The sequence below is a fragment of the Pseudorca crassidens genome, chromosome 17 (assembly GCF_039906515.1).
Source record: "Pseudorca crassidens isolate mPseCra1 chromosome 17, mPseCra1.hap1, whole genome shotgun sequence".
Lineage (NCBI taxonomy): Eukaryota > Metazoa > Chordata > Mammalia > Artiodactyla > Delphinidae > Pseudorca > Pseudorca crassidens.
In genome coordinates, this window is record NC_090312.1 from 36,999,092 (window position 1) to 37,020,973 (window position 21,882).

General features: G+C 42.0%; 2 long non-coding RNA genes across 2 annotated transcripts in view; one reads left to right on the plus strand and one right to left on the minus strand.

Annotated features, from left to right (window-relative positions):
- The window catches only part of LOC137210035 (uncharacterized), an 82,437-nt gene that overhangs the window by 42,070 nt on the left and 18,485 nt on the right, over positions 1–21,882 (minus strand). The window lies entirely within an intron of this gene.
- Positions 727–21,638, plus strand: LOC137210036 (uncharacterized). The gene is made up of 3 exons (XR_010936244.1): positions 727–1,152; positions 2,215–2,331; positions 18,272–21,638. It is a non-coding gene; the product is annotated as an uncharacterized lncRNA (long non-coding RNA).

Sequence of the window (21,882 nt, forward strand, 5' to 3'; positions counted from 1 at the left end):
GGAACACAGTGAGAACCAGGGCCGTTGCTCATACTGGTTTGGGGGTAGACTAAAAAGACACAGGGAGGCCGTATGGAGAAACTGGAATGAAGCAGTATGATTTAATGTATGGTGAAGGACTTCGAGGTGGCCATTAACTGATTCAATGAATGAATGAATGAATGAGGGTTGGCTGAAAGGTATTTCGATGAGGAATATTTCATTCATCATAAACCCTCTGGTTGAGAGCATTGACCATCCTTAGAAGGAGTGTGCTTGGGGTAGAGGTTAGATCCCACGTATCAACAGTGGTTGATGAGCCACCTCCCACGAGTAAATCGTTAAAGTAAGAACTATATCACCAGGTGTGGCACTTACAGTGTGCCAGGGTCTAAGTTTTATATATTATCCCTCTTGATCCTCATAACAACGCTCTATGTAGATTCTAGTATCCTCATGTTACAGACGAGGAAACCGAGAAGTTAAGTAGGTTGCCTAAATTCTCACATTTACAAAGTATCTAAGCTAGGTCTCGACCCTGGCAATCTGGGTCCAGACCTGCGCTTTTAACCAATCACTGCTGTCTGATGGAGCTGAAATAGAACAGGCGGAGCTTCTGTCTTCTGGAGCATCGCCCTGAGGGTTGATGAGCCATTGTAAAGTGGGAGCTGGGACAAGACTGAACTGCTTGTATGGTGGGGGACAGGGAGGGGGAAGATTGAGGAGGGAGGGTTAGGGTGGGGAGAGGAGAGGGAAGCACTGAATATAAACTTGGGAGAACAGAAATATCCAGGGTGGATTTCAAGTCGTTGATTCTGGAATTGGAGGACCTAAATCCTCTCCTCCTCTCCTCTTTGACATGAACCGGAAGTTTGCCATGCTCGTTACTGCGTTTGTCACGTGGATTCTTTTCTGGGAGAGAAGTTCAGAGAAAGAGCAGCCACTTGACTTCTGGCTTCACGGAAGAGGGACAGCACTCTGTGGAAGATGACAGTTTCCCTCGACCATGGTGGGGCAAGTGGTGCGCCCACCCAGACCAGGGTGCACCAAACAAGGGACTCGCGGAGAGCAGAGCGGTCTGCGGGGGAGGGGCCCTCCGCGGGGCCCTGGCTCGAAGGCTTCGGGAGGAATCGTGTTGCCTTGGCAATAGAGGCTTCAGAGAGAAAGGAGCGTGTGAGAGATTGGACTTGGTGGGGAGGGGCGGGAGGAGGGGACAACTGTAGTCCAGAAACGGAAAACAGAGCTGGTGACAAAAGCAGGCACCAAACCTCACACCAGAGAGGAACGTTATTTTCATGTAGTTTGCCATCAGGGAGAGGCCCTGGGAATAGGGATTTTTCCCAGAATTCATCCGAGATGGAGACAGGCTAGAGGTGGGAGGGAAAGAAGTGGGTCTAGGTCACGTGGGTGCAGAGCTGCTCCCCAGCCCCGTCCGCCACCTCCTCTTCTCCATTCTCTGTCTCCCTCCTCTGTGCTCAGCTAAGGTGTGATGAAGGCAAATGAAAGAAAGGTATGAAAAATGGTCACTAGACTTGACCTTTAACTCAGGAAGTAGTTATACCTGAAACCAAGCGAGTTTTGTTAGCCCTAAAGAATTTCTAAAGTGCGATACGGCTGGATGGGTTTGGGAGGGGCGGTGGTAGTCGACAGGGGTGGGTGTGACACGTGAGGCGGCTCCTTACTTCCTCCGGAAGTCTTATGCATCCCCGCGCCTCCTTGTCACGTGGGCCCTGAAAATGTAGTCGGGACAATACTTCGGAGAAGGCTGCCCGAGCCGGGTGTGAAGGGCTAGAGATAGCAGGTGAAGGAGGTGCTCCAGGAATAGTGCCCTGTGCCTGTTAAAGCTAGAGGAGGGGGAGGCCACTGCTGAAGATGCAGGAACATCGGCATCTTGGGTAACCCTATCAGGCCCTTGTTACGGGAGCCCTTGCTCAGTACTGGTACTTCACTGTAGGCTGACATTAATATCCACTAATGTGCCAGAAACAGTATATCCTTGGAAGACTGGCTCGATGTAGCCGAGACCCTCTCACCTCCCGACACCCTCTCCAAGCCTAGTAATGTTCAAATTCTAATGTTACTGTGGCCTCTTGGGTACCCGCAGGCTAGGGAGGTCCAGTGATATTCGCGTTACACAACAAATGTATGAAATACTTTTGCCTTGTTATTTTAAATTCAAACATGTTCCCTGATCTGTTTTGGTCTATGCATCTCTAATACCTGGGTGAAACACAGCTTGGTGGAGTCACCTCACGGCCCCTCTCAGCCCTGCACTAGTGTTTGGTGATCTGACCCCTCTGCTGCTTGAGCCTCCATGCCCTGCCGGCCACACTCACCACGTCATCGTCACAGGTCAGTGCTTTCCACCTTCTGCCCTTTAATGGTGGGCAGGCAACAACAGATCTAGACAACGGTTGTACTTTAGGCATAAATAACACAGTTTTTTTGGTTTGGTTTTTTTTTCAAGTTCTCAGTTTATTTTTGAAGACTGAGATTGATTTTTTTTTTTTTTCCATGGGGCATGACACTGAGGTTTGGAAAGGTTTTGGGTCTGGGAAATCCGTAACTGACACGGAAAAGTTTATCAAACCCGATGGTGAGTTTTGGCCCTTGAAGGGCGAGACTCGGGAGGGAAGAGAAGACCTCCTGATTCCAGCAGAGGGCCAAAGTTACTCAGGAATAAAGGCTGGGGCTGGGGACTCTCTGGAGGGCAAGAATAGTCAAGCAAAGGGGAGGGCCCGGAACTCCCAGCAACTCCCTTAGTGGGAGACTCAGGGTATGACAGGGAGGGAAACACGAGGAGAGCACAGCACTGCAAAGCATGTTGATAACTGACCTTCCCACCCCTCTCGTCCTGTGTGTTCTATGACCTCTGGTAATTGTAGCTGCCTGGGTTCTGCTTGCTAGCCTCATTTCTCACCTTCTGAAGAGTGACCACTTATGCACAAGTTAAGGGCTAACGTCGATGTTTCAAGGGGAACATTGCTCAAACAGAGCAGAGCTGACAGTCAGCAAGTACACACCAGTCTGGAGTCCCAGCTGTTAAACACCTTGGCCATCAGTCCTGTCAGAGTGGAGACCCTTGAATGACACTCAGTGGGGGGATGCTGGCACTGTGAGAGGCCAGCTGAGGGGCTTGGTCACTCAGTCACCCCCTAAACTCTCTTCGGGACCACCCTCAGCATCCACATGGTTTCGATTGTTATTTTCTTTCTCTTTCTCTTCTTCCTCCCTCTCCCCCTTCCTTGCCTGTACTGTTGAATACAAAGCGAACCACATGTGTTTTTGATGTGTCTCAACTGCATTTCCTCTTGACCTTTATTCCTGCTTATGTCTAGGTCTGGGCTTTCCTGATGGTTGATGATCTTTGGCTCAGCTCAGACCCCTGTCTTCTTGCCACTCACCCACGCGTGTCAGCCCTGTTAACACCAACATGTGACACCTGTTTTGGAAACAGGATTGGTAGCAGCATCCTCAGACTTTATCTGTAACATCTAGGCCCAGCCAGGGACGCCTATCGCCCATTCACCAAAACAACAGACGTTTCAGATCCTCTCTGTGAACACAGTGTTTCACCATCCATCACTAATGCATTTTAGTTACAAGTAGGATTGCCAGATTTAGCAAATAAGAATACAGGCTGGGGCTTCCCTGGTGGTGTGGTGCTTGAGAGTCCGCCTGCTGATGCAGGGGACGCGGGTTCGTGCCCCAGTCCGGGAGGATCCCACATGCCGCGGAGCGGCTGGGCCTGTGAGCCGTGGCCGCTGGGCCTGCGCGTCCGGAGCCTGTGCTCCGCAACGGGAGAGGCCACAGCAGTGAGAGGTCCGCGTACCCCCCCCCAAAAAAAGAATACAGGCTGTCCAGTTAAATGTCAGTTTCAGATAAACAACAAATAATTTTTTAGTATAAGTATGTCCCATGCAAAATTTGGAACATGCTCATAAATTTAAAATTGTCTTTTCTTTATTTTAATTTCAAGTTTAAGTGGATGTTCTATATTTTATCTGGCACCCCCAGTTATAAGTCATGCAACACCAACAATAAAGTCTGAAACTTACTGACTTTGCAAACTGAGGCGTCCAAGGCCTGGGTTGGCTTCGGCATAGCCTGACACAGGGGGCCTAAATGACGTCACCAAAAACATGACTTGCTCTTTTTCCGCTGTCCAGGTCAGCCTGCCCCAGGTTGACTACATTCTCGGATAAAGGTTTGACCTTGTGGTGACAAGATAGCTGTGGTTTTCCAGACTCATATTCTGTTTTTATTTTTTTTCTTAATAAATTTATTTATTTATTTACTTTTGGCTGCATTGGGTTTTCGTTGCTGCGCGTGGGCTTTCTCTAGTTGGGGCGAGTGGGGGCTACTCTTCGTTGTGGTGCATGGGCTTCTCATTGCAGTGGCTTCTCTTGTTGTGGAGCATGGGCTCTAGGCACGCGGGCTTCATTAGTTGTGGCGCACAGGCTCAGTAGTTGTGGTGCACGGGCTTAGTTGCTCCGCGGCATGTGGGATCTTCCCGGACCAGGGCTCGAACCCATGTCCACTGCATTGGCAGGCGTATTCTTAACCACTGAGCCACCAGGGAATTCTCCAGACTGATATTCTTAAGGTTCAGAGTTGGTAAAAAGATGTTTTTCCAAAAGCTTTTCAGAGTCATTCCAATTAGATCAGCTTAGGTCACATGTCGACTACTAACAATCTTTGTGGCCAAGGAAATGAGATACCCTGATTGGCAGGGACTGGGACCAGCTGCTGGCCTCAGAGCTGGAGTCGGACATCCACCCAGACCCACGGACCAAGGGAAGGCTATCAGGGGACCTAAGAGTTGCTGCTGAAGAAGGGGAAATGTATACAGGGAAGGCAAACAGTGCATACTCTCCACTCACTTGAAATTAGATTGTGCACTGGGCAGTGCTCTTTGAGTTCTCCAGGGCTTATGAAGGCCTGGAGAGAGAGGAGGCAGGGGCAAGACTGTAGCAGTGCAGGGAGGCAGGTCTCCCCCTTTCAAACATCAGTGCCATCAAGCTACTATCATCAGCTGCTTCCTAGAGTTGAGAAGCTTCACTCTCTGGCCCCTCTTTCCAATTACTTCCCAATTTATCATATTTGAGGCAACACATGAGACAGTTTAAGAAGGTTATGGATGGAATTTCTATGTCCCCTCCAAATTCATATGTTGAAGCCCTGACCCCCAAGTGGCTGTATTTGGAGATGGACCCCTAAGGAAGTAATGAAAGTTAAATGAGGTCATAAGGAGTTAAATGAGGTCTAAGGGTGGGCCATCATCTGATAGTATTAGTGTCCTTTTAAGAAGACACACCAGAGAGCTGCCTCCCACCGACACCCATCCCTACCACCAGTACACAGCAAGAAAGTAACTGTCTAAAGCCAGGAAGGGAGTTCTCACCAGAAACCGAATTTTCTGGCACCTTGATCATGGAATTCTAGTCTTTTCTTACAACTATGAGAAAATAAATGTCTACTGTGTAGGCCACCCAGCCAGTGGTACTTTGTTATGTAGACTAATACAAAGAGTGTGGCTGAATCTCAGTGATAAACTTCATTATCACATACCATTACAGGTAGAAAAGGCTTTCAGGATGTCTAATGACCTGGAGAGACATGATCTATCAGAGAGAGACATGATCTATCAGATGGCTTTTCTGTTTATCCGTTTGCAAGGGCAAATGGCTTGGAATGCTGTAATGTCCCCAAGCAGCTCATATTCTGCTGGGGAGAAACAAACACACAAATAGATAATTGTAAAATAATGTGGTTAGTGTACTGACCAAGCTATACACAGCATATTATGACTATACAAAGTATATTCATGAAAAATGGTTCATTTTGAAAATCTTGCCTTCATTGAAAGAAACCTAATACAGAGTGTATGATATAGTTGAATATGTGCCAACTATGACCCCACTAACGTAAACTACAAAGATGCTTTTAAAATGAACAGAATTTGCAAATGTTAATATATTCCACATATTTTAAATGGTAATATGACTTTACCACAAATTCATCAGGGCAGTCAGAAGAAATGTGATATTTAATGAGGAAAGACTTAGTTTAACTAAGTCACTGAAAGATAAGTTATTATGTAACCTAGTGCTCAAATTCATGGAAAATAATTTTTTTCAAATACATGTGACATTTAAATTGTTTAATAAGTCTTTTTGGATATAGCAATTAGTCCAATGCCTAGAACAGAAAGCATTTGTGAATGAATGAATGAACAAATGAGTAAAAGAATGAAAGCCAGTAAGAACACTTGCGTTCTAATCTTGGCTTTGTCACAAAGTAACCAATTAGGTAAGTCAATTAACTTCCCTAGGAATTTCTTTCTTTTTAAAAAAAAATTTACTTATTTATTTATTTGGCTGTGTTGGGTCTTAGTTGCAGCACGTGGGATCTTCATTGCAGTGTGCAGGCTCTTTGTTGTGGTGTGTGGGCTCTCTAGTTGTGGCACATGGGCTCAGTAGTTGTGGCGCACAGGCTTAGTCGCCCTATGGCATGTGAGATCTTAGTTCCCCAAGCAGGGATCAAACCCACATCCCCAGCATTGGAAGGTGGATTCTTAACCACTGGACCACCAGGTAAGTTCTGGAATTTATTTCTTAACCAGTAAAATTAGGGGGTAGAATTTATTGGGGGTTTCAGTCTTTAGCCATATCACTCTTTTTTCAAATAGAGTATTATTTGGAAGATGGCTGTCAGTGGAGGGGTGTGTGTGTGTGTGTGTGTGTGTGTGTGTGTGTGTGTGTGTGTGTTGTATGTGTGTTGTGTGTTGGGGTGCATTCTTGGTTCCTTTTCATCTTCCCCTCCCCTGGTGATCCGAGAGTCACATCCTCCAAAGAGTAGAGTCTGAGAGCTACTGGTCTGGAGGACCCCTGAAGTCATTTCCAGCTCTGACACTGGATAATCCTATCATTGCCAGCCATTTGGCCACAGAATACTAGTTGAGAAAATGTCAGAGAAAACTTAAGGTCATTTTGAACTGACCAAACTTGGTAGCATGTCTGAGAAGCCAGAAACAAAAGACAGAGCAGCTCTTTATTCTGATTCACTTTTAGATTAGGTTGTTAAATGGAGAAAATATAAATTAGCTTAGGCCCAGGGTCAGGTCTTCCAGAAGGATTCAAGGGGCAATTTCCCCAGCACAGTGAGGTGGCTTTTCTCAGACTTCTCTGTTTAATGCTCTTAGCCAAAACATCACAGAGGAGAACTCCAGGCTTGAGAAAGTCATGCTATTAATACTAACACAGCCCGCCCTACTGATAACAGATGTGGTTATAATGGGAGCTGAGTGAACAAAAACACATTTCCCCAACTCCAAGCCTCAAGCACATTTTCCATCCTCTGTAACAGATTGAAACACTGGCTCAGAGCAGATGCTTTTCCTTGCTCATTTGTGGGCATTGCTTCATGCCCTCATGGAAAAGGAGAATCTGAGGTCTCTACTGGCAAGTATCTGCAGGAATTGGCAGGGCTGCAGAGAATCCCTCTCCCTTGCTTATAGGAACTGCTCTGGGGCTGGTGCTATGAAGGCCTTTTTGTCCACACACTTCATCTCTGAGATAACACATTTCTCAGAGGAAGGTTCCAGAAAGCTGAGCACTGCTGAGCTGAACCTTCGCAGTCTTATGACTTATGCCTTGGCCAAAGCCACCTCCATAATCCTCTGCCGTGAACTTCATCCTGTGTTAGTGCAAAACCACATGCCATCTGGAAATAGCCTTGAGGAACTCATGCAGTAAGAGACCGAACCCCAAAACTTTACCCTCCCAAAGCCAAGCCACCACAATTGATCACTTTGTCAACCCTGAAAGTTTCTCTGGGAAAAGAGACTGAGAAATGACGATGTGAGAACTGAATACTACGTCAGCAGCAGAGGCCTGATTTGAGCTTCTGGCTTCCAATCTTGCACTTAATAAATTAGTCCAGCCACTTCTTTGTACAAATTTACTTCTGTAGACTATGGGGAGAAACCATTGTCAACAACGTGCATTTTATAGACAAGTTCCAAACCACATAGCCTTTCATTTTTCTCAACACAGCCCTCTGTGTTGAATGATTCACTGTGGCTCTCTGAATAGCCTTCATCTGAGCATCTGGCAGGAAGGAATCTGATTTTCCAATGGATCAGTATTAGCTAAAGTGTTTGTCATTATATATACCCAGGGGTTCTGTATGCTTTGTTAGGTCAGCTCCTGTCCTTTTTGGCAGTAGCCTCAGAATCATTGTCAGGGAGCTTGGTTTACAGTACCGCTGTGAAGTCACCCAGGGAAGCTCTTGTTTAGACTGGAGTTAAAGCCCTTGACTGGATACTTAAGCTTTCCCTTCCCTTTGTCCAAACTCCCAAGGATGGAGCGCCCCAGCTAGTGCCACACCACATCTGTATTATGTCTACTAAAGATGAGTTTTAGTCACCCAGAGCAGCATCCTTTAAATATTGTGTAATCTGGCTACCCAGCAATGTCTACAGTATGATCCATATTTGGTTATAATGTATGTGTTAAGACTGGAAGGAAATTCCCCGATCAATAACTGTCTTTCTCAGGATGGTAAAAATCTATATGATTTGTTTTCTTCCTCCATCCTCGTATTTTCCAAAATGTCTACAAAAAACGGTATTAGTCTTTTTGTTTTAGTATTTATTTATTTATTTGGCTGCGCCGGGTCTCAGTTGCGGCATGCGGGATCTTTCGTTGCGGCATGCGAAATCTTAGTTGCAGCATGAAGGATCTAGCTCCCAGACCAGGGATCGAACCCAGGCCCCCTGCATTGGGAGCATGGAGTCTTAGCCCCTGGACCACCAGGGAGGTCCCAAAATAGGTATTAGTCTTACAGTAGGAAAAAAAAATAAAATGTGTGTGTGTTGAGTGTGATATGGCTGTAATGCCATAACCAGCATAGAGTTTTCTCTCTAGAGAGCTCAAGCTCTCATACTTAGACTGTTCATTGAATTTCCTAGAAAACTTTCTTAGCCTCAGCAAAAGTGTTTTGAAGCAATGGAATCATTCCCAATAATATCAGAGAAGATGGGTTTGAGCACTTATAAACACCAGTCCCATCATAATGGTGAAGAGTAAAGCCTACCATGATACAACTTAAAAAGCCAACAGTGAGTTAGGACAGGCACAGCAACAGCCTAGAAAACCAAGACTTGACGGGTTAAAAAACTTTGAGAAGCAGAGGTTAAGAGTCAGCATTTTTAAGATGTCCTTGTATGACTGTAAATAGGAAGAAAAATTTTTTTCAAAAACAAGGGCTCATAGGGTAAGTTTTAATAATTTAGGCAGCTAACAAAGGAACTTTATTAGACTCAAAATTGGCATTAATCAGAATTTTCCATTAGACTCACTTTCCTTTCCATGCAACACTCAAAATCTCAAAATGCTTAGACATTAACCAGTTGTTATGAGGACTGCATGTTCGTTATTATTTTACACAGGCTGTGGGATTATTTTTCACAATAAAATTTTAGAAGTTTATAGTTGCCTGATAAAGATTCGGCCTTGCCAAATTTTGGCATGCCTTGTTTCAGCGCCCTTCCCAGAGTGGATGTTTATTAGGATAATATGCTGTAATGATACTTTATGAGAGAGGAAGTTTGCATGAGACATACTTTTGGAAACAGGCCAGGATACTCAGATGTGCTATTTTTGAATTCCTAAATCCTTTCTTGTTTTAACACCACTTGATTCTAATAGTTATTAAGTAGCCCTGGAAGAAGTGGCAGAGTTTTCTTTAGTAATTCATAAATCATACACATAAATGCCAAATCCCTTAAACAAAAGTTAGGATAGAAGGGTAGGCACAGAAACACACACACAGACACACACACAGGGAACCAGAAGACAGTGTGGGCAGAAGGGATTTTTCTGAAATCCCTCTTTGTGAGCAGAGTTGGGGAGTTGTGAAAGGGAAGCCCATGTTTTTCTATAACAATGGTATTCTCTTCCCATAAAGATGTTTCTAGCGGTGATGAATCTGAATGCATTCATCCACGCACTCCAATCATATACCTTTCATGACTAAAGAATATGTTTTTGCAAGATGACTGCCTGAAATAGAGATGGAGGAGGGGAAGGGGAAGGTAAATGAGCAGCCTGTAGCCCCAGAACAGGAAAATGCATCTTCTTGACCTTGGCCATGTGACTTAACAAGATAACCGCTAGTTCTTGGTGTCCCTGTTCTAGCCAAGAGACTCTGTGACATATTATTGGGTTTATAGATAATGTGAGAGAAAAGCCATGCTCCCTAAGCCAGCATCCCCTTTTGGTATCCTGAAAGGGCCTAAAAATTTGCATTTTGTAGTCACTTGAACAGGGGTGAAGATTAGAAAGAAAACATGTATTAGAAGAGCACTAGTGTAAATGGTTGAAAGCACAAAGTCCCAGGCCAGACAGCTTGGGTTCGAGTTCTGACCACCACTTAGGGCTGCCAACTTTGGGCAAGCTTCTTTAACTTCTTTGTGTCTTTGTTTTCTCATCTGTAAAGTGGGGGATCATAACACTACCTGCCTCACAGAGTTTTTGAGTAGATTAAATAAAGTGATATATATATAGCGCTAAGTCTACAGGTATCGTATGTGTGTTATTATATATTGAATACCCAGTAGGTGCCAGACTCCATGTTAGGTGCTTTTATATAATGTTTTATTTGATCTTTAGAGCAAATTTAAAAGGCAGGTAATATTATTTCCATTTTATATTGATAGATAAAGACATTGAAGCTCAGAAAAGTTCAGAAAATTGCTCAAGTATACATGGGTAAGAGGCCCAACTGGAAAGCATCAAATCCAGGTGTGTCTGCTCCAGCGTTATATCAAACACCATTAGCGATCCTGGCTCACTTCAGGAGCTAATTGATAAACACCTACATTATAGTCTAGACCATTACATTGCTAATCAATTTTATTGATTAGAAAATTATTCTTCTCTGCATCATCATTTGTCTAACTCATTAAAATTAATGGGCAGCATTGGGAAATATGTTTGACACCTGAAATTGAGTCACTCTGGACCTTGGGAGAAAGCCCCGTGTGTCATGGTTTTCAATGCAGTTGGAAGGAAAGAGAACAGTTGTTCCTTCCTTCCCTCCTGCACCAGACAGGAAGGGCCAGCAAATGTACAGCTGCCTCTCAACAAAGTGACAAAGCCCAGGGCAGCCTTCTTTCCTGAGCTGGGCAGCATCTGCTAGCTCAGTTACCTGGAAGTCATTCTCAGATGGGTTATCCTTTAGGGGCCCCAAAGCACTCAGAAATTTGGGAACAGGGCTTTCTTCACCAAGCGCACTCAAGCAGGAGGCCGGCCTTCCTCACAGGCTACCCTGCTCAGCTTCCTGGTTACACACAAGAAAGAGGGAAGAAAATGCAATGGAAAAACACTAATCAGAAAAAAAAACCCCACAGCAAGTGACAGTGTTGAAATAGCACAATGATTTATAGTTTGAGTTTATAGGAGATGTTGTAGTCCTGGCTGACATTTATCATCTTTATCTGCCAAACGTTGACAAAGTCCTTTGGAAGCTTTTCTAGGGGTCTCCTGCTTGGGCAGAGGGGCTGGGGGTGGGAGAAGAGGGTGAATATTGCTGGAGCCCAAAGAGGTAATACCTAAAAGACCCAGCAGACAGGACGCTATGACACCACCATCAGAGAGAGGCTTACAAGGGGTTGGTCTCTGTAGGGCACATGGGCTGGTCATGGCCAGAGAAAAAACATAGCTCATTGATACATCCAGAGATGAGCTTGTGACCTAACCAAAGTTACTAACTAAAGCTTTACTTTAGCACATCCAAACTGGTGTTTAAGATGAAAATAATGGATAGGCAGAAGGGGCCAACTTTCTCTGTTGGAAAAATGCTCCTAGACAACTTCTTTATACATGTGCCCTCTTTGAAGGAAATACAATGTATACATACTTGGATGCATAGAACTGATTAGCTTTTATTCATGTTACAAAGAGTTCTTTTCTTTACAAAAATTATCGTTCTGTCTACTCTTAAATAGCAAGTTCTTTTTAAAATACATGCATCTTTCTAGGCACACAACTCTTTCTAGGCACACAACCAATACTTGCTTTGCATCAGTGATTCCCAAATAAGAATCCTACGTGGTTGCATCAGAATCATCAGGGTGTTTTTTAAAAATAGATTCCTGAGCCCTTCCCCAAGCCTACTGAATCTGAATCTCTGGAGATGGAAATCTGTGGAATCTATTTGTGTGTGTGTATGTGTTTTTAAATTTTCTATTAGTTATAGTCTTTTTTTCTTCCAGTTTTATTGAGATAAAATTTACATACATCACTGTATACGCTTAAGGTGTACAGTATAATTATTTGACTCACATCCATCATGAAATGATGACCACGATAAGTTTAGGGGAATCTGTATTTTTAGGGTCCAGGTGATTCTGATGTGTGTGTAGAGCTGGAAAGCAACTCTCACACAATAGATTTCTAAAGTGTTACATAATTTGAGTTTGGGATTAAAAAGAAAAAGGGAAAAATAAAGAGGTATAGAATACCTCTTTATTTTACTTTAATTGTTTAAAGTTTACCTAACCATGAAATATTTGAAACATATGGAAGAGCACAAAACATAATAAGAGATGCTTGTGTATCCACCAACTCCATTCCTCATTCCTTTCACTGACTTGCTTCCCCACCAATGGTGTATTGCTAAGTCTACTCTCTGTACTCGGTTATTTCCATTACGGCACTTAAATGGCTTGATATTATCTTATAAATTTGTTTGCTTTATGAGATTTTTTAGACAGGCTCATATTTTGCACTAGATTGATGTTCTAAGAGGGCAGAAGTCATATCCATCTTATTCATTCACCACTGTATTCTCAGCATCTAGCACAGTGCCTGGCGCATAGTAGGTGGTCAATAAATACCTGTTGAATGAATGAATAAGAATATACCCATCCCAAATGACATATTTTTTTGGTGGCAGGAAATAAAGAAATTTATAAAATAATGATAATAGTAGACAGTAGTGCTTTTTAATGATCTTGGTTGGCAAAATTCAACAGACTCCAGAGTTCCAAAGTACTTTTTATCATGAAAGTGTGTTGAATTTGTAAACAGCTTTTTTCTGCCTCAGTGGAGATGATCATGTGGTTTTTTTCCATATCTTGAACTTTCCTTGCATTTCAACAAACTAGGAATAGAAAGAAACTACCTCAATATAATACAAGCTATATATGAAAAAGCCACAGCAAATATCATACTTATTGGTAAAATGAAAGATTTTCCTCTAAGACCAGGGATGAGGCAAGGATGTTCCCTTTCACTACTTCTATTCAACATAGTACTGGAAGTTCTAGCCAGAGCAATTAGGCAAGAAGAAGTAGTAAAAAGCATCCAAAATGGAAAGGAAGAAGTAAAATTATCTCTGTTCACAGTTGATATCTTACATGTAGAAAACCCTAAAGATTCCACACAAAAAATTGTTGTAACTAATAAATGAATTTAGCAAAGTAACAGGATACAAAATCAACACATAAAAATCAGTTGCATTTCTGTACATGAACCATGAACAATCTGAAAAGGAACCATATAAACAATTTAAAACAATTCATTTAAAATAACATCAGAAAGAATAAAATATTTAGGAATTAACTTAACCAAGCAGGTGAAAGACTTGCACAGTGAAAACTACAGAACATAGCTAAAAGACATTAAAGACATAAATACAGTAAGTCCCCTACATACGAATGAGTTCCATTCTGTGAGTGCGTTCGTAAGTCCAATTTGTAAGTCCAATTTGTTTGTAAGTCCAGCAAAGTTAGCCTGGGTACCCAACTAACACAATTGGCTATATAGTACAGTACTGTAATAGGTTTATAATACTTTTCACACATATAATACATAAAAAACAAACACAAAAAATAAAACATTTTTAATCTTACAGTACAGTGCCTTGGAAAGTACAGTAGTACAGTACAACAGCTGGCGTACAGGGGCTGGCATCGAGTGAACAGGCAAGAATAGTTACTGACTAGAGGAGGGAGAGGAGGTGGGAGATGGTAGAGCTGAAGGATCCTCAGCAATGGGAGACGGAGGGCAGGCTGCAATCTCACTCAGGCCTGACGTTGATGGAACGCACGTTTGCATCTTTGAAAGTTCACAACTTGAAGGTTCAAATGTAGGGGACTCACTGTCATTCAAAATGTTTAAAAAACTTGTACATGGATCTTGTGCCTGAACTCTGGCCTCAGATTTGCTACCCTGGTCAGAGGCACAGAATTGGACTGACTTGAGGGAAGGAGGTGGAAGTTGTGAGAGAAGGAAGGAGGCTGTTTGGCTTCCAAAAGCACTTGACCCCAAAGAACTGGGTTCTGGAAAGGCGGAGTCAAGGCAATCCCACTTTGAGGCGCACCTCGAAAGTAGTAGGATCTCTGCCAGGGCTGTCCGCATGCTGTGTGAGGACCAGAAAATTGAGGCCCAGAGAAGCTAAGTGACTTTAGAGTTACTGGGCTCCTGATTTTCAGCCCACTGCTTTTTCTACCACAGTGTTCAACATCCCAAAATATGTGCTATTCCATCTTAATGTGTGCGTTAGTATAGTCCTTATTTTTTAAAATAAATTTTATTTATTTATTTTTGGCTGCGTTGGGTCTTCGTTGCTGCGCACAGGCTTTCTCTAGTTGCAGCGAGCGGGGGTTACTCTTCGTTGCGGTGCGCGGGCTTCTCATTGCGGTGGCTTCTCTTGTTGCGGAGCACGGGCTCTAGGTGCGTGGGCCTCAGTAGTTGTGGCTCGCGGGCTCAGTAGTTGTGGTGCATGGGCTTATTGCTCCACGGCATGTGGGATCTTCCCGGACCAGGGCTCAAACCCATGTCCGCTGCATTGGCAGGTGGATTCTTAACCACTGTGCCACCAGGGGAGTCCCTCATCATTTATTTTTTTCAATTACTTCCTCCCATAAGTGGGCTTTTAAAAAAATTGAGGTATATGTCACATAACATACAATTCATCATTTTAAAGTGTATGCTTCCATGGTTTTTAATATAGTCACTACTGCTTTCTAATTCCAGAACATTTCCATAACCCCAAAAAGAAGCCCTGTACCTATTAGCACTTACTCTTCATTCTCCATTTCCTCCAGGCCCTGGTAAACACTAATCTACTTTCTGTCTCTGTGGAGTTGCCTATTCTGGACATTTCATGTAAATAGAATCGTATGGCCTTTTGTGTTTGGCTTCTATCACTGAAGTGTGATAATTTCAAGGTTTACTCATGTGGTAGCATGTATCAGTGCTTCATTCCATCTTATTAGCTATATTTATGGGACTTTTTTTTAAACAATTAGACGTTGGATTATTTATTTATTTACTTATTGACTTCACCACGCAGCATGTGGGATCTTAGTTCCCCAACCAGGGATTGAACCTGTGCCCCCTGCAGTGGAAGCACGATGTCTTAACCACTGGACCGCCAGGGAACTCCCAGAGCTCTCTATAGGCTTTCTATAGCGGATTCTAGACTGATAAAAGAGTAAGAGTCTTTCCCTCTGAAGATGTTTTCCTGGAGGTAGAACTTAGACGTATCTGATCTGGGGATTATGCAGCCCCTTTCTAGCAGGCAATTTCATTGCATGCAACTCACCATGTGGACTTAATTTTCTCCCTCTTTGTACACACTCTTTCTTCTCTTCAGCTGGAGAGGCCTCATAACAGGAAGCATGCTTTCAAATTCAGCCAGGATATTGTGACCACCTTGTCCAGTCTTTAGCAGTAATGTAACTCAGAGATGCAATCAGGCAAGTGCTGCCCTGTAATTAATTTCCTTGCTTAAATATAATAAGATATCACAGAGGAAAATTCTGCTAGACATTGTGCCTAATTGTACCTGAACACAGCCCAGGATTACTGAGCCAGTTCTTCTCAAGCACAGTTCGCCTAGCAGCATACCCAGACGAATACATAGCTGGAATCAGAGGTAAACCAGCCCTATTTAAGCTACAGCTAAATACAATTCACTGCCTTGTTTCAGAGCTTGGGGTGGGTTGGGGGTAGGGGTAAGGTGGAGGGGGCGGGGAGGCTGGGCTGCCATTCGCTCTTTTTCAGCAGGAATATGCTATGCTTTCTTTGTATTATAAAATAGCCCCCAAATGTGAAGGTTCTATAATTGGGAAAGGCTGTAGTACCATTGGATCCATTCCAGGTGGATTTATCATCTGTCATAATATAAAAGGGGAATTTGGCTTTATTTTTTAATGTTCAAATCTCTTTTAATAGGTTATATTGGGCATTCAGAATTTTTGGATTTTGTGATTGTCTTTTTTAAATTTGTTACTTTCTAGAAATTCCTTTGCTAGCTGATTTTCAAAGTTCTTCCTTGGAATAGGCGAAATGTTTCAGAAACCAGGAAGTCTTCCCTCCGCCATGTTCATGGATAATTTGGTGTGTTTTCTTAGGAAGTTTAGGTAGGATTTCATTATGAGTATTTGAATGTTTGAGATAGGGAGGAAGATGAGCTGGGGGAAGTCACTACTTGATGGCAGGACAAAAATGGGAAAGTTCAGCATTATTTTTCTCTAAAGCATGAAGTCCTGCTCATGTGTCTCACATGAACTGAGAAAAGCATGTTGTGTAGAATTATTTGGCTTCAGAAATGCATTGTGAGAAGATCAAGAAGGCGTGAGTACTACAAGCCATCCACTCTTCCAGCACCTGTTGTTTGGCTGACCCACCTGTGGGCCCTTCCCATCTCCTTTTGCCCATCTCCAATCATTACGTGTTCACTTTCTCAGCCTCCGTAGCTAGGAAAGTCCATTTGACACAGTCACGTGGAGAAAGCTTTTGCTTTTCTGATAAAAGAGTATTGTCACTGTGACCCACTTCTCCTTTTCTTCCTTCCTTGAAAGTGGTATAATGCCTGGAGCTACAGCGGACTTTGAGGGCCGTCATCTTGTTAGGATAAAGAAAGGCCAAGAGAACTGCAGAGATATTAGCATGCATCACATCACTGAGCTGATGAATCGACATCATTAACTGCCTACTTCTACCCTTTGTGTGTTTGGAGAAATGTAAACCCTGTTTGTTGAAATCGCTTTTAGTCAGATTTTTGCTACTTGAATGCACTGATCACTGATACAATTTATGGAAAGAACTTCATTACATACCCATCCTCTGCTTTACTAATATTTATTCTAACACTTCTTCCTAAATGTCCATCATTTGCCTCTTTTCTCTCTCCTGTGGATTTCAGTACTAAAGTCTGTTTTTATTGTCCCTGCAGGTTCTTCTCACAGAGAAGTTTAAGTTTTAATTTTTTGCATGTGGTGGGGGGAGATTTACAATCAATTTTGAAAGAAATACATTCATGAGTAGTTTTATTTTCAAATCTAATGTGTGTTGTTCCATTTAGATTAAAGTGTTTCCTGAGGCAGTTGCAACCCACACGTGGCAGAACCAGTTGGTGTAGAACCAAAGAGGGAAACTGTGACTGGTCTGTAAGCACAAAGCTGTCTGACTACAGGCCTGTTTGTGCATGAAAACAATGCTTTCAGAAACCCATAACCTTTAGCAACCTCAAATGCCAAAAGCAGAATGTGAAGTAACCAGAGGCAAAAAAAAAAAAAAAAAAAAAGAATGGGAGCCTTATTATTGAACTTTGTTACAGTACTATACCTTTACATTTTTATTTCTTAGAAGAAAACAAAAATCTCTGTTTTTAATCATTTTCAATTTAATGCCTTGAATATGTGCATCTGGCCTGTTTAAGAGACTGAGTAGCTGATACATTGTTTTGTCTGTCAAGGATATTGTCCATTGTATCACATAGTTTCCTGTTTATCAAAGCCCTTGGAGAAATTCTTCTGTCTTATCATAAAACTGAGAATATATATAGCTGAGCAATAGGTTTATTTTTATCTCATGAATTGTAGCTGATTTAATTGTCAATGGGCTGCTGATTTTTGTTTTATTGGATGTTTTTAAAAAAGGTATCTAAAATGGTGCACAAGTCTCACAGTGTTAGTTTCTATTTGAAAAAAATGAGTTAGGTCAGGTTTTGATGTAAAGGGCAAGAATGACTCTGAACAATCATATACCCAACACCTCCACTTCATGTTTTCCATTGACTCAGGACGTGCAGTGTTAACTAACATTATATGAATTTGATTCATCACTATCACCAGCTTTAAGGATTTTTCTAATGACATTTATTTCTAATGACAATAAACAAAGGTTAGTGGTCATTTAAGTTAACATAACAAACAGTTCCAAAAGATACATAATTGCTTTAACATCATGATTGAAGTTTATTTTTCACTCAGGTCAAGTCCAAAATGGATGCAGCTTAACTTGAAGAAGAGACCAGCCTGGGAATCATGAGACCTTGTGTCTAGTTGGAGTTTTGCCACAGAATCACCAGGCGACCTTGAGTGAGATAACCACTTTTCCAATCCAGAGCCCTTGCAACTCATGGCTCTACCATCTTTAATACATAGCTTCCATGATTGCCCTGCTGCTCAGCATCAAGCCTGCAGAAGAGGAAAGATCCTGGATGACGGAGCCTGGGGAGGTTTTATGGGGCGGGCTACTCATATTTCATTGGCCGAAAATCAGCCGCATGGCTACACCTAACTGCAGGAGAAGATGTGAAACGAAGTCTGGCTCTGTGCCCAAGAAGAAGAGGAAACAGGTGAGGTGAGGACCCAGCCAGTCTCTGCCACAATGAAACAGATAATGAAGTAAAAGATACAAAGAGTTCTATAAACTGAAGAGGATGGAAAATTCAATTAAATCTAATCACTTGGTGAAAAGATAGGCTACACCCCAAGGGGGACTGCAGAATTCTATCTACCCAAATCATGTGTTAAAAAGTGAAAGAGGCTATGATAAAATTAGGATAAGGGTGAAATTTGAAAGACACTCTGGGATGCATGGCACACTCCTCCGGTGACACAGTAGACAGAACCAATCCAACTATGAAAAGCAGCTCAGTGTGTTAACCCGTTGCTCAGATAGGATCATCCAGGAAAAAAATCCTAGTCTTGTATGTCTTACTGAGAATCTGTATGGCAGTTCTAAATAACTCCATCCTGCCTGAATTGCCTTCCTGCTCCCCTTGGCTGGTTAAAGTGACTTTACTTCCATGGAAAAGACGTAGAAAAAATATGCAGATGATGAAGCCAATCAAACTTGTAGTATTATTACTTCCGTGTTAAGTTTTATGAGTTAAGTTTGTGTGTGTTATTTAAGGAGTTTGAAATGTTTAAGAGAATCTAACCAATTAGCCTTGTTATTTTATTTTGAAATGATAAATTGGTACTCCATTTGTGATTTTCATCTGAAAGTTGTAAAATAATTGAACATGTTCGTAAATAGTGTTTGAATGTTTAAGAGAACCCAATTTACGACAGATATAAGTTAGTTTTATTAGGTTTGTAAGAGTTAATTGAGATGTAGAAAGATTTTACTTGCTGGGTTTTGTAAGTGTTGCCCCATCAGGCATTTGAAATATTTCAGAAAATCAAATATATCAAATTTGTAAGGGTAGTTGAAAAATATTTTAGGAAACTTAATTACATGTGTAAACGTGGTCAGTTGAGGAAACTTAGTCTTTTTAAATATATAAGTTAATTGAACACTAATCAAATAACAAAAAAGCAGTCGTTCTCATTTTTACGTAAATCACTGTATTTACAAAAAGAATTTATAAGTTAGATTTATAGGTTAAGTTTGAAGGCTTAAAAAAGGCAAAATAAAGTGTTCAACTTTAATAAACTGAATATTAATTAGAGTAGATATTAGTAGTTCCTTTTGCTCACAGATCTCTCGCACTTAAACAGGTAATCGATAGGAGTAAAGAAGAGGAAAGAGAGAGAATGATAGGCATTTTCTAAAAAGCAGAACCAACAACACTTAAACAAACTGGTTTCTTTCAAAGAAAGATATCTAAAGTAGTCAAACTCCTAGAAGCAGAGAGGAGAATGGTGGTTGCCAGGGGCCGGGGGATGGGGAAAGGGGAGTTGCTGTCCAACTGGTATGAAGTTTCAGTCATGCAAGAAAGTTCTAGACACGTGCTGCACAATACTGTGCCTATGGTTAGCAATACTGTTTTGTACACTTAAAACTTTGTCAAGAGCGTAGATCTCATATTAAGTGTTCTTACCACAAGAAGAAAAAAGATAGAATGATTTGCTTGTACTTAAATTTTTTTTCAATTATTTTTCTAGTTGGTACATTGGCTTAGTTTTTCATGTTAATAATTAATATATGCTTACCATTATAAATCTATTTTAATGCATTTAAACATAGGTATGTTACTTCTCTGGGGTTCTTAACATTCCTGTTGGAAAACCGATTTTGTTTAAACCACAGAGCCCATTATGTTATTAGTGAGCGGACCACTAATCACCTAGTGGTAACAATAAGAGGCAAAGGGCATAGAATGGTGGAGGAAAGCACAAAATACCTTTAACATCTTCCCCCAAATACCAGGTGTAATAGCAACATTTCAGAGGAAACTCTGGTTGGATTAGCAGGGTGAGTAAGATTTTGATGTATCTGGGAGGCCAGGCCAAGAAGTTGTTTTAAGGTAGTGGGCACTGGAGCACAATATGTTAGTTACATGGTGAGCACAGTTCCACGTTGTCAGCAATGCCCTCGGAAGAGTCTTCAGGCATTGGTGGGCAGGGTGGACAGCAGAGGGGAGAGATGCACTAGTATGGGCTACAACACAAAGTAAACCAAGGGAGTTGGCTGCTGGAGCTCAGAACCAAAGGAACGCAGTGTGGCAGTTACTGCAAAGCTGTGCTTCTGAGTGAGGACAGGTTTCCATGAGGCTCACATTGTTGGTTTACAGTTCACTGAATTTAACAATGTAATGATGATAATGGATTTATTTTCCTTTTAAAAGTGACTCTGAGAAAGAGTTAGTAAGCCAGGGTCATAAAGACCTGGACAAACCAACTGCTCTCACTGCTTTAGACAGCCTTGACCGTGGAGTAAAATCCAGTGTTATCTGCAGGTGAGGGGATTATTATGTCTCAAGGCTAATCAGCTTCAAGATAAAATTCTAGGATGGAATCTTCACTTTAAAAATCATTTTCATTAAGATCTGGAGAATAATTTTCAGCTATTATGAAGATACAACCTCTTAGCCATGGTTTTTAAAATATATATATATATTATGGCACTGTAGCAGAGAAAACAAGAGAAGCCCCTATATCCATTTTTAAAAATCTCCTTCAGTAACAGAATCCCTTGTTTTTCAGCTGGGGATATGGGTTCTCAGACACCACACCTTATGTCCCAGCTTCCCTGTTGCTAAGTTCTGACTGATGAGATGGGGACAGAAGTATCATGCGGCAGTGCCTGGGAATTTTCCTTACAAGACACCCAGTGTCTGCTCTTTGCCCTCTTTTCTCCAGCCCCTCTGCCAGGACCCAGCCATCCTGGGCCATGAGGAGGCTGACCACTCTTAGGGATGACAGAGTGGGAGGCCGAGGGGGCCTGGGGCCTTGAGGACTTTGAAGCGCTTTCCACACCAGCCCTGGGTCGCCTAACTGGACCATCACAGGAGACAAAAATAATCTCATACTTTGTATAAGCCTCTCTTTGGGGGATTTTCTGTTACTTGAAGTCAAACTAATCCTCAGTAATATAAAAAATAAAATTCTGTTCTATTTTGTCTCACTCACTCTGTTAAAAATATTCTTTATCTTCTCTCCTCCTTCATTTCATTGTCTTCACAATTTGTCGAAGACTTTCTTTTCCAAAGACCACACTGTTTCCTAACAGCTCTCTCCATCATTCTCCTTGGTATCCTTCTTTGATGGTGTCTTGTCTGATTAAAACATACTCAGTGATTGAACATCCCCAGAAGTACATAGTCTCATTACTTAACTTACTTTGATAGAGTTTTTTTTTTTTTTTTTTT